Source organism: Polypterus senegalus, chromosome 5 (assembly GCF_016835505.1).
Source record: "Polypterus senegalus isolate Bchr_013 chromosome 5, ASM1683550v1, whole genome shotgun sequence".
Taxonomy (NCBI): Eukaryota; Metazoa; Chordata; class Cladistia; order Polypteriformes; family Polypteridae; genus Polypterus; species Polypterus senegalus.
The window spans coordinates 46,085,037-46,097,890 of record NC_053158.1 but is presented as its reverse complement, the minus strand read 5'-3'; positions in this window follow the sequence as shown (position 1 = coordinate 46,097,890).

Genomic DNA, 12,854 nt, shown 5'->3' with positions numbered 1-12,854 from the left:
TATATAACTAGCATTATGGCTTTGAATCTCCTCTCCTGGTTGCTATCTGGGTGATGATTGTAAGTTCCACTAGTGTCTGCTGCTTCCTTTTTCTGGGAGTTCCAGTTTTCTCCCACATTGACATATATATGGTTATTGTAACCTTGTGGTGGGGTGGCACCCTGCTCAGGGTTTGTTTCCTGCCTTGTGCCCTGTGTTGGCTGGGATTGGCTCCAGCAGACCCCCGTGACCCTGTAGTTATGATATAGTGGGTTGGATAATGGATGGATGGATGGTTATTGTATTAATTGGCAATTATAAATTGGCTCAGTAGGAGTTAACCCCGCAATGAATCAGCAAACTGTCCAGTGTTGGTTCCTTCCTTGATTTAAGAAAGTTATGTTATTTTATTTTTTATGCTATATTTTTCTAGAGTAGTAGCTTATCTTTTATACTTGACAGTCAACCATCATCCTAACACATATACAGAAGTCCATGGCTTGATGTGTTTTAGAAGTATTTCATGTAAAATACTCTGCAATTTCTTATTCCTACTCTTAGGATCTTTATAGAGGACAATCCTGTGGAATGCTATAATTCTTTCCAAAAACAAAAGAAAAAAACAAATGAAATTAACACTACAGCAGTTCAGCAAAGAAAGTAGCCTATGGTTTTTAAGAGTACAAAGGCCTGAAATGTAATGATAACCCTCTATCTAAGGCTGCATATTTGAGTGCCAAAAAAGCTTTCAAGCCTTCTAGTTTTTGAGAGAGTAGCTAAATTTACTCTAAAACCATAAAACAAATTATGTGATGTCTTTAGATTCTGTGGTTGAGAGCATTCAGGCAATGCAGAGAGACACATCCAGCCACTGCTGCAAAGTGTTAAATATGTAGTTTTCACCAAACTCTGCATGCTATCCTGTCAGATATCCCCAAAGATCAAATGCACATTCATCTCAACTCCAATGAATAAGAGTCAGGTCTTCTTATCTTAAGAGTTTTCTTTAGCTGCCCTAAGATTAAAAGATCCAAGTGTTAACACTCTTCAGCTAATTTGTAGCACAGACACCAATCTCTGTACTAGAAATTTTTAAAGGATGTTCATGCTACGCTTTACTTTATTGGAGCCCTGTAATGCCCTAGTGCCCGTAACCATGGGCACACTCTCAGTTCTGGGACATCAATAGTCATGACCGAGATAAACCTTGATGAGTTAGAAGTCAAGCAAGATTTGTTTTGTTCAGAAGTAAAGCAGAGTTTATTAAAACAATGAGAATTAAAAGAGTGCAAACAGTGCAATACAGTACAATCTAATAAATAGTTCAATAAATGCATTTCTTTAAAACCTTTCCATGAAGCAAATAACTGTCCTCCAGGTGCTTCAATAAATAATGAATAAATACATAAATAATTAAATAAATTCTTTAAAAATCACTGTTTTCCTGCATGCCATCATTCCCTTTTCAGCACATCCCTTTCAATCTACAAACTGAGCCTGCTGCATACTGATCCACCACACAGACCTGAACTGCCACCTCATCGGGTAACCCGCAGTTCATGGGGTAGCAACCAGGGCGTCTTAACCTCTCCCTGGAAATCACCACACTGAGGATCTGCACATGTACCTGTGGTTTTTCTCCTTCCAAGTCTTCTTCTCTGTTCAGCAAGTGCAAACACCAAAACATCCTGGAACCTCCACACAGCCATTGGTCCTTCTCCATTTAAAATTGCTCAACAGAGCAGATGCTCCCTGTCTTTCTCTCCCACTATGGATTATTTGACCTGCCCACAGGAGCATTTACTTTCTCTCTCTTAGTACCCTTTATCTTTCCTTCTCCTCCAGCAGCACCCCACCCTGTTTTACCCACATCAACTTCCGGGTGGTACCCATTAATTACCACGCTGCCACTCCTTAAATGGTAATTTCTTTTAATTGCACCTCTCTCACCACTGTGAGTTAAGCAGATGAGCTGTTCTAAAAGCAGTAATAAATTAAACTGTTAAACCACCCCCAGACTCACCACAAGGATCTGAGTGTCCCTAAGCTCATTTGCCTTTTCTAAGTTAAGAACCCATAGTAGTGAATATCGGTTGTTTTACTGTAAGGACAACAAGAAAACAAATATAATTTGAGGGTTTGGACACCTGCTAGTACCTCAACTAAGCTAATATCTCTTACATTTTAAGCATATTGAATATATGCCAATTTGACAGCAATATAGAGGAAGAGATAAAGTAGTTGCCATTTGTCTAGCAGGACATTTTAAAAATAACTATGCTTAATAGAGTGTCCTGTACACTAATAGTGAGAGGTTGTCAAATACTGTACCAACTGAAAAAATGAATTGGGTGTGCTTTTTAGACGAGTAATGCTACCAATATGCAGGACAGACATGATTAATTCCTTATCATTTTATGATATTCATAAACAGTAGTTACCACTCTAGTGGCATTAAAAATAAATCTTTATATATAATAAGCAAAACATTGAGCAAAACATTGAGCTACTAAATTAAATTAACACATAAAAGTCAGAAGTACTGCTTTCTTTCAGAGATGCAATACTTTCTGCCAGTGGATACCAATAGATCATAGGAAAGAAATAGCAAACCAGCAGCTCTTTGAGTGTTGTAATGGGAGTTCTATGCATTTGATTTAAGGACACAAAAATACATTGTCCATGACACCCTTTCATTCTTAAGCTACAAGCTTCATTACGCATGGAAAATAATTTGATGGGTGGCACGGTGGTGAGACGTGATTGTCTCAGACACTTTCACGTCACATGAGACGAGTCCGGTGCCGGAAGCCCCACGAGACAAGAGCTTATGCAAAGAGATTTGGAAGTCCTGCATGGTTATGTCAGACACATTTCTTGGAGAGAGAACGAAACGATATTCACTCATGGGCAGTTATATGTTTCATTGTCATGATGTAATTCCAAACACATAATCAATATTGATGAAAAGGTAAAAGCGAAAAGAGATTGAATATATGGACATAGGTGATATGACAGAACTGCACTGCACGAAATGCAGATCATACGGCACAGCAGCAGCAGCAAGCCAGCAGCTGATCGAGCAAAGAGGAGGTAAAAAAAACTATGTTTTTCCAATTGTATCACCGTTTAAGAGGGGGTGTTGGAGGAGCAATCACATCTCCTTGGGGTGCATTTAGCCCCCCTCTTCACAACACGAGCGGCAGAGATGCAAAGTGGTTGGTGCGTAGCGCAGGCGCGGGGGGAAGAAGGAGGGGTGGGCGAGCGAAGCGAGCAGGGGTCAAAGCCCCCTAGTCTTTTATACAGGAATCATGATATCGGCTTCATGTGCCCATGGGGTGCTCTTAGAAACAAGCAGAAAAAATGTCAGCGCCTACAGATACAAAAATTGACGATGTGATGACACTACCTAATAACTGTCAGGAACCCCATTCTTATGGATTCCATAGGATGTTTTTTTTATTAAAATTCATTCTGCCACAAATTTTATCATCATGGTAGTAAGGTCATTTTTACTGCCATTTTGTTTTTTTCTGTTATGGCAAGTGGATCTGTTGTGTACTGGTCAGTAGGATGGTTGTCACCACCTATCTTCATCTTCATGACGTGTGACATCATCATACAGCAACTACGAGGGTAAATCAAAAAGCAAAGACAATTTGAAAATTACACAGCAACCACAACAGACAGGAACTGACACAATACTACATGTTGGTGACGACTTAAGGGTAATATGAACACGGACAGTGGAATGCTCTTCCATTAATCTAGTTGAACAATATGGTATATTGAGTTTTCTTTTGGCAGAGTGAGTGAAGCCTGAAGAAATTCACCGAAAGGATGTTGACTCATGCAAATTAGTAAGTTGTTTAGGTATAAATCTTGTGCAAAGTTTACGGTACCCCAAGTCATCATGCACTATGGCTTGTGCAGATCCATATGTTCAGTAACAGTGAACAACAAAATGTGTTGATTTTCTCTGATGAAGGTGTTTGCCATGTCAATGTGGACTTGTGTGTGCAATGTTGATGGTTGACCAGATAGAGCTTCATCAGCTAAATTCTACCCATTCATTACTTGAATCATGCTGTTTTCGCTTCCATATTGAGCCAAAATCCTTTGGTGAATTTCTACCTCCGTTCAAAGAAATCTCACTACAAGGTGTGAGCTCAACAGTGGTGGAATCCTGCATTAGAATGTCCAAGTTCATTTGACCTTGGCTTTAACTAGACTAATGGCAAAGTGCTGTGCTATGTATATTCGAATTACCCATAAGCCATTGCAAACACGTTGTATTGCATCAGCTTCTATCCATTGCCTTTACTTTTTGATTTACCCTCGTTTTTTCACACTGCAGCTCCATGTGTATTATAGTTTTGGATATCTTGAAAGAGAAACTTTTTATTTGCTTGCATTTTTTTTTTTTGGTTTGGTGCTCTTAGTTTGGTTTTTGACTTTTTCTCTGTTTCCTGGTCTTGAATTAGTTTTGTGCCTTAACTTAGTTCAATATTTTGAGTAACTGAACCATTGGTAGTTATTTTAAACATGACTTTTCCCACTCCTTTATCAAATGTTACTTTCCTTTCCCTGATCCCAGTAAACTCAAAGCAAATGTCAGAGTGGGCTGCTTGCCAGTATGTCCTCTACTCTAACAATAAAATCAATAAAAAAATGAAAATAAAATTAATAACAAGTTAAAACAAAAAGGAAATGCAATAAATTAATCAACAATACATTCTTGTCATGACTCTTCCACTTTGGTTGGCTGTTCTTCTCAGCAGTGAGCACACACCCAAGTTATCAGTCAAGTGTTGGACATTCTGGATTTGTACCAAACAGATCGGGCATAAAGAACAGCAAAAATAAATAAATAAATAAACAAATGAAAACCAGATTGATTCACTTAGAATTGCCCACTTCTTGCATCCGGAAATGAAGCTTAACATGCAATGCCAGAAAGCAATGGCCAGTTCTTCATGGTAATATTTAAACAACTTAGATTTTCAATGAGATATCAGGGGGTAAACGCTTAGCCAGTGCCATCTTTAGTGTCTTACACAGGAAGTGTCAGTTCATACAAAAGGTGTGGAATCCTGTGTCTTCACTTTGGCTTCCTGTCACTTCAACATCTAAAAAGCAGGTCTGCAAGTCGTGTCACATTGTTCATCTTTTTTTTTTGAGATTTAGAAAATTGCAGGAAACAAAGGACACAATATTGATTTAAAAATAGCTACTTTCAGAATAGTCTGATAGAGTTGTACCAGCTTTATCAAGTTCAGGATGGCAGTCCTTCCAGCATTGGGGGCGAGGCAGAAATAAAGCCTAGATAGGTTGGCACTACACTTTGAGGGAACACTGATGCACACATACATACACTCACATCAGACCAATATTGAGTCATCAATTTAAAAAAAAAAAAACTTCATGTTTTGGATATTGAAAGAACACTAATGAACTGAAAGAAATATTCATAGCGCTATAATTTTGAGCCCATTTCACAAAATGCTCTGAGACTTCTATGATAGCCATTGTACCATTTTGCCACCCTAAACTGCTAAATTTGAAAACAACTATTTTTTTATGTTTATAAGCATATATATTTGGTTAATATTATTTTTGAATGCATCACCATTGAGATTTTCAACATTCAACATTACCCATATTGTTCCTGCCTTGCGCCATGTGTTGGCTAGGATTGGCTCGAGCAGACCCCCCCATGACCCTGTGTTAGGATATAGCGGGTTGGATAATGGATAGATGAACATTACCCATATAAATCTGCAATATCATTTTTTAGTTAAGTAATATAAAGCCCCGTCCTGACCAAACAGCTGGAAAACATTGTCAGTGATCAGAATTTTAAATATTAAAATAATATTAGTTAACATAATATAACATAACATTCTCACTTTATTCAAACCAGCGTCACAGGGGGCACAAGAATGACACAGTACAATAACAATAATTAACTACAGTGCCTACAGAAAGTGTCCACTCCCTGGGACATTTTCACATTTTTTTGTTATAAACCCTTAAATCAACAGTGAAAGACTCTTTGATGTCAAATTGAAAACAGAACTCTGTGGGGGGAAGAAGAGATTTAAATTAACTACAAAAATAAAACACAAAATACATAAATATTTCACATAAGTATTCACTCCCTTTAGTTTACAGTAACACACCAATATTACTGGGGGAGCAAATTTGTTTTAGAAGTAACATAATTAGCTCAAACGAGATTACCTGTCTATACTAAGGGGGGATACAGCTGATTGCAGTATAAATGCACCTTATCTGGAAAATCCAATTTATTGTAAGTGACTATGATGGCCTAACCCACACAATGAAGACTAAAGAACACTTCAGTAGATATTTAATTTTAAATCATTTTAATGGCAGCAATATCTGAAGCTTTTTTACATGCATAGTTCAGAAAACTTTTTATAAAATGTCATATACAATTTTACACCACAGAAAAGTAAAATGATTTAGATACTGAAATCAGAGTGAAATATTTAACCTACACTTCTAGTAACTTTTTTCAGTTGCCACTGGGTCATACCCTACTTATGTAGAATAAACAAAATGTGCATGATGAAGGTAATATTTTCCTGGAATTGTTAATCTTCAAATGACAGAATTATCCATCCATTCATTCATCAGTTTTCTAAGTCCGTTTAATCAGAATTTAGGGTTACAGAGACCGTTTTCTATCCCATCAGCCTAGGGAGCAAAGCAGGAATCATCTCTGGACAGGGTGCCAGCACATTGCAGGATTCACTCTTTCATTCAAACTGCTAATGAGCCAGTTCTGCACTGGCAATCGGAAGGTTGCCGGTTTGAATCCCGTAAATGCCAAAAGGGACTCTGCTCTATTGGGCCCTTGTGCAAGGCCCTTAACCTGCAATTGCTGAGCGCTTTGAGTAGTAAGAAAAGGACTATATAAATGCAAAGAATTATTATTATTATTTAGAGTCATACTTCTAACCAGCCTGTATGTGTGAGGAAGGGTGATGAATGGATTACCCAAGGAAAGACTCGTGCGGATTGACAGAATGTGCAGTCTCCATGCAGAGAGTGACTAGGCAATCATTCAAATTCAGTCTTACTGTAGCCAAAGGGAGCAGCTGTAATAAGGGTGCCACCTTTGACAAAGTTATCTTTATCTAAATAAACTAGAAACCAGTTAATGATTAGCTCAGTGTGCTGTTTGAACTATAAAGCTGTCTCAGGGCTTGCAATGCACATAATCCATTTGGAAGAGATACACAGCAGCTGCAACAGCATACATTTGCAAAGTGAGCTAAAAGTCAACTTACTGTCAACAAGTTAAAAGAAAATTAGAAGTATAACACGGTAACTGTTCAATCTAAGGTTTCCGCATTGTTAAACAGGCTCAACAGCTTGAAGGTTGTATTTGTTAACTTTGATTTCATTGTTCAGCATGAAGTTAACTTTCACCTATTTTTTTTCTAGGGGAGTGCTTGTCTTGCATAGGAATCAGGATGTCTTTCAGATTACATATGAAGTGACCTTTGTTACAGGGCTGGATTTATTTGGAAAGCAGGCAGTCTCTTTAACCTGCAGCTGTCAACTTGATTCTTTCAACAAATAAGCCATGTGTGATACTAGCAGAAAGTCTGTGGTGAAGAAATTAGGTAGCTTACACTGATCTTTTAAAATACTGTACTAAGAGAGATAAAAAGGATTTTGATCATTTAGTTCTGACAACTTAAAGGATCTATTTATTTATATAGCACTTTATATTGAACTTTATAAATAATAACAACACACTTATTTTTTCTATTCATTTTCCAGGCCCATCCCTGCAGTGTCAAACACAAAACTGGAATTAGCCAAACAATGTTATTAAAGACCTCAGAGACCACCACACAGTTCCTATTCTTCCCCATTCATTCTGGCAAGCCGAGCATTACCATAGCACCTACTTCACTAGATTCAGGAACAGTTTTCACCATCGCTTCATGTTGCTTCTCTGTCTTTGTTAGCGTAGGCTTCACTTTCTTACATTATCCATCCATCCATCCATCCATCCATTATCCAACCCGCTATATCCTAATAACAGGGTCACGGGGTTATATTTCAGGGTGGACAACTCTGAACCTGGAGAGCCAAAGTGGCTGCAGGTTTTCATTCTAACCATTTTCTTAATTAGTGACTAGTTTTTGCTACAAATGAACTTCATTGAATTTATTTGCCATTTAAGACCAAGACCCTTTGAATAAGGGCTGAGCAACATCAGTCCTGGAGGTCCACAGTGGCTTCAAGTTTTTGTTCCAACCCAATTGCTTCATGAAACATCATTCATTTCTGATGAAGCACTTACTGCTCAAGTGACATTTTTTCTGGTTCACTTTAGTTGTCTTGCTTGTTAAGATTTTGAACCCTTAATTGCTTAGTTTAGTCTTAAACAGCTCTATTAATTGTTTTAAGTGCAACGTATTAGCAATAAGATGCAAATGACAAAGGGACCAGCAGTTCTACTTCTAGCTTGTCTCCATTTCCACCCGTGTGTATTCATCATTCAGTATTTGGTTTAATTATGTACTCAGAAGGAAACTGAAAAGAAAGTGAAGAACTGAAAATTACTCATCCATTTTAGGCTTAGAAGAAAGTGAAGAACTGAAAATTACTCATCCATTTTAGGCTTCAAATCACTTGGTTGATACACGTATCATTATGATACCTATCTATGATTTAAGAATGAACTGGCATGGTAGAGTTAAAACACTAACAAGCCATGAAATTAAACAAGTTATATTATTGGTGATGATTGGCTTCTAATTAAGCAACTGGATTGGAACAAATCCCTGCAGCCACTGCGGCTCTTCAGAATTGGAGTTGACCACCGCTGTTATATTTAATCTACCTCTGTGTGGTCTTTGCTGTATTCTTTATCTTTGTTTTTTATTATGCTATTGTCATTAGTCTATGAGAGACATGAAAAATATACATTTAAATATTGTATCTTGCACATAACATAATCTTGAACATAAACCTGAACACTGAAAGCAATGTTCAAACTAAGCAGATTCCACGTTCTGTGATCAACATTGCCTACACATCTTCAGGATATTAGAGACCTTTCAGCTCATAAAGACATGTGGGAAACATGAAAACTCAACACTTCCATTGCCTAGGCTAGTATTTGAAATCAGGAATGTAGGGCCGTGAACCCAAAGTGCTAACTACTGTTCCACCATAAAAATAACGACTTACTAAAACGAAAATGCCACTAAGTCAACATGAATAATGCAGTGCTGAAAAATGGCATTAAGACAATAATGCGTGAAACATTATTGACTTGGTGCTTCCATGCAATTACTCATCTTTCTTAATTTAGCAGTTAAGTTCTGTCTACAGAAGGCACTGTATCAACCACACTGATTAATGCTTGCATTCTCTGTCAAGAGAGAGATGTTTTTTATATGCTAAAAAGACAATATCCAGTATCATACATACAGAAATTGTTCACCTTGTAGGGGTACAAATCTAAATCTATAATGTAGGCCCACTTTATCTAAACTTAAAAACTGTTACTGCCATTGTTTTGCTGGGGGATAGTTGTCCTACCCTTATGAGCTTTCGAATAGTCTTCATGTTCAAAGAATAAACTCTTTACAAGAGATTCAAAATGTTGCCACCAGAGCCCCACATAGGCCAAATATAATGGAAACGTTAGGCTCAAAATTCTCAAGCTGACTTCCAAATATTTTCATTTCAACGTGCCACACAAGCTGTTTTGTTGCTTAAATCACACTATGGGAGTTTCCTGAGATCCCACTTGTGAAATCTCACTTTCCTAATTTAGTGCATTCATGAAAATTTCCAGTCAGATATTTGGGACAAATGTGAGGTCACTGTTGAAATTCTAGGTCCATACAAAAACAATTAACAATAAGCTTTCATTTTATGTGAAAATAAAGATAAAACTAAACTTATGTAAAGCATTTTGCCTTGCTCAAATACAATTCCACCACAAAATGGCATTTCTTCTTGAATAGATTTTTTTTATTATTTTATATTATTGACTGAAGTGAAAACTCATTATTACAGGTCAGGTAGCATTGTTATCATATCTCACTAGGAACTCCCACTATGAAGGTCATTCATGTAAAAATTCCTATTTCTCATTTATCCAATAGCATTTGAATTTGGCAATATGTATGCTCTAAACAATATACTTTAGACAGACAGTTTGCCTAAATCTACTTAAACGGAACACTATTAGATGTGGTGATCATGCTTTCTGTATGAGACTAGCTACTTTTCTTAATAGTTTTAGAAAATTACAATGCTGGTGAAACGATTGAGTCAGCCAATCAGTCATCTTGATCATTGGATGTAGCAGCCTTCTTACCTAATGTGGCTGCGTGATAGGGATTGCTATCAATAGGTGGACTCCTTACACTTACACTGTAGTTTCCCACAGTACGAAAAAGACAAAACTTAGTGAGGTCAGTGCTAAGTGATGAGCTGTGGAAGAGGTTAGAGTGGAAGAACTGAAGATGAGGAGTTGAGGAGTAGCAGAGCACTAAGACTGGAAGGAAAACAGCACATGTAAGAGCTGACATCATCAAGACTCTATATTAAAAAAAGAAGCTGAATTGCAATAAATTTAAAATGTGCAGCTTACAGTAAGTAAGATACATTATTATAATATATGCAAGGTTTCAGAGAATGTCTTATTATACTGTATGTGCTCAATCTCACATTTTATTTGACTTCATATGCAGAGAAATTGGAAAGTACAATTCAGGTCATCCAGGAGCTTGACAATGACTCTTTACCCAAGAGAGTGTTTCATCCGCCTGAAGGCACCAAGTTAAATAGTCCATACAAGTCTGACAAGAAGAGTTCTCCTCTTCAGCAAAAGCAGAACAAGGTTGTGTGTCTTTCAATGGTATTAATCATAGTGAACCTTGGGGGTTGTCTAGGAATTTCTGGTCTTCTGAGACTTTGTGGCTGAGAACAACTTTTACTCATGTCAGACTTTCTCAAAGTCTTCAGTTGCCTTCTACAAGCCTTTAGCTGCTTTGTTAAAGGGCTGGCTGTTGTGCTGTGCAGCTTTCCCAGGCAAACCAGGCACAGTTTTGTTCAAAATATACAGCTATATTTTTACATCAACCAATAAAATTAAAGCAAAAAATTACAGGTACTTTTATTATAGGAGTTTTTTTTTACACTTGATTTTGCAATAATTTAAAGAGATTGTATCAAGAGGCTTTATGCTCCTTGGTAGGAAATACAGCTGTGATAAGCTTCATTTTCTGTGCAAGAAAGAGGAAATTTAAAACTGTCAATAGGCAAAAATAAAAAAACAATTGTCAATGTAAAATGACGTATTTTTATTTTTCACTGATACTTTATACTGTTTGGAGTAAAGCCTGGATTATTACACAGCTGTGCTTGTCACCCTCCGCTTTTAACACATTACCATGTGGCACACCCTGCCGGGTGTTACTCAGTTCAGAAGAGGCTCCTTGAAGCACTTCTCACACCTTGACAGAAGCATATGGGATTGGAGAAGTGAGGAATGGTGCTCCTACAGCATGGTACATGTCACTAATTGACTGTCAAGGACATCACTTTCTTATAATAGGAAAGTGACTACTGCAAACGTAACAGTAATTTACACTTTCACTGTATGGAATGAGTAACTCATCAGTCTGCCTCTAACAGTGTGTGTGTGTGAGTGTCTATTGGTGTGTGCGTTGTGTGTGTGTGTGTGTGTGTGTGTGAGTGTCTATTGGTGTGTGCATGTGTGTGTGAGTGTCTATTGGTGTGTGCGTGTGTGTGAGTGTCTATTGGTGTGTGCGTGCGTGTGTGTGTGTGTGTGTGTGCTTTATTGCCCCAAAAGCAGCACATACACACCTTAACAGAGCTCTTCTACAGTGCATCTGAATTTACACATTACTTTTTCTTCTTCGTAAGTAGCTATTCTCAATTTTATGTGGGGTCACTATTAGTTTTTTGACTAGAAAAAGGTTAAAGCATGATTTAAATGGCCAGATGCCCTTCCTGAAACCAGCTTTACTGAATCTGTATATTACAATCACTTGTTACTGTATGTGAACATTCAAACCAAAATAAAATATATACATGCTCAGTTTTAAACACTAATAATAATTAATTATGAGCAACATGGGTACTTTAAACGGCAACATTTGTGAATTCCCTTATCGTATGCTGTAATCCTCAATTGTCTATTTGTACATGTCTTTAGACATTTATCTAATACCCTGTCCTCTGGGAAAGCAATGCATCGGTCAGCTAAGTAAAGACTCAATGATTATAGTAGACACGTGAGCCATGGCCTAATTTAAAAAAAAAGCAGATTAATAAGAGAATCCAGTTCTACTGTATAGTCTCCGTATTGGTCTTCTCTGCAATAAAAAGGTATTGCCATCACCCTAGGGGAAAGAAACACATTTTAGCTACTGGTAATGCAGGGCACTATTGCTAAATGCCTCAAAACACACATCTAACTGTGAAGGATCTGAAACGTTGCTGCTAGTAGGTAGGCTTAAGAGTGCCACAGAAGGCATGGATTCTAATTGATTGCCAGAAAACTGTAAAAACTGTAAAACTGTAAAAAATGATAAACTTTTGCTGCTATTTTACTTCTCTTCTAATAGGTTAGTGTCCCTACCTTCATTTCTACACTAATTTCCTTCCCTACATCACTTCACGTGTTTTGCACTTTTCTCGTACTAGATTCCCCCTTATACTAGGTGCGGCCACGAACTGTAATCAGCGTATGCTCCCAACCCTTGTCTCAAATATGTGCTTTGAGTTGGAAGTTGCCTTTAAAGCCACAGGATGAGTCGTGGTGACCATCTCACGCTATTCAG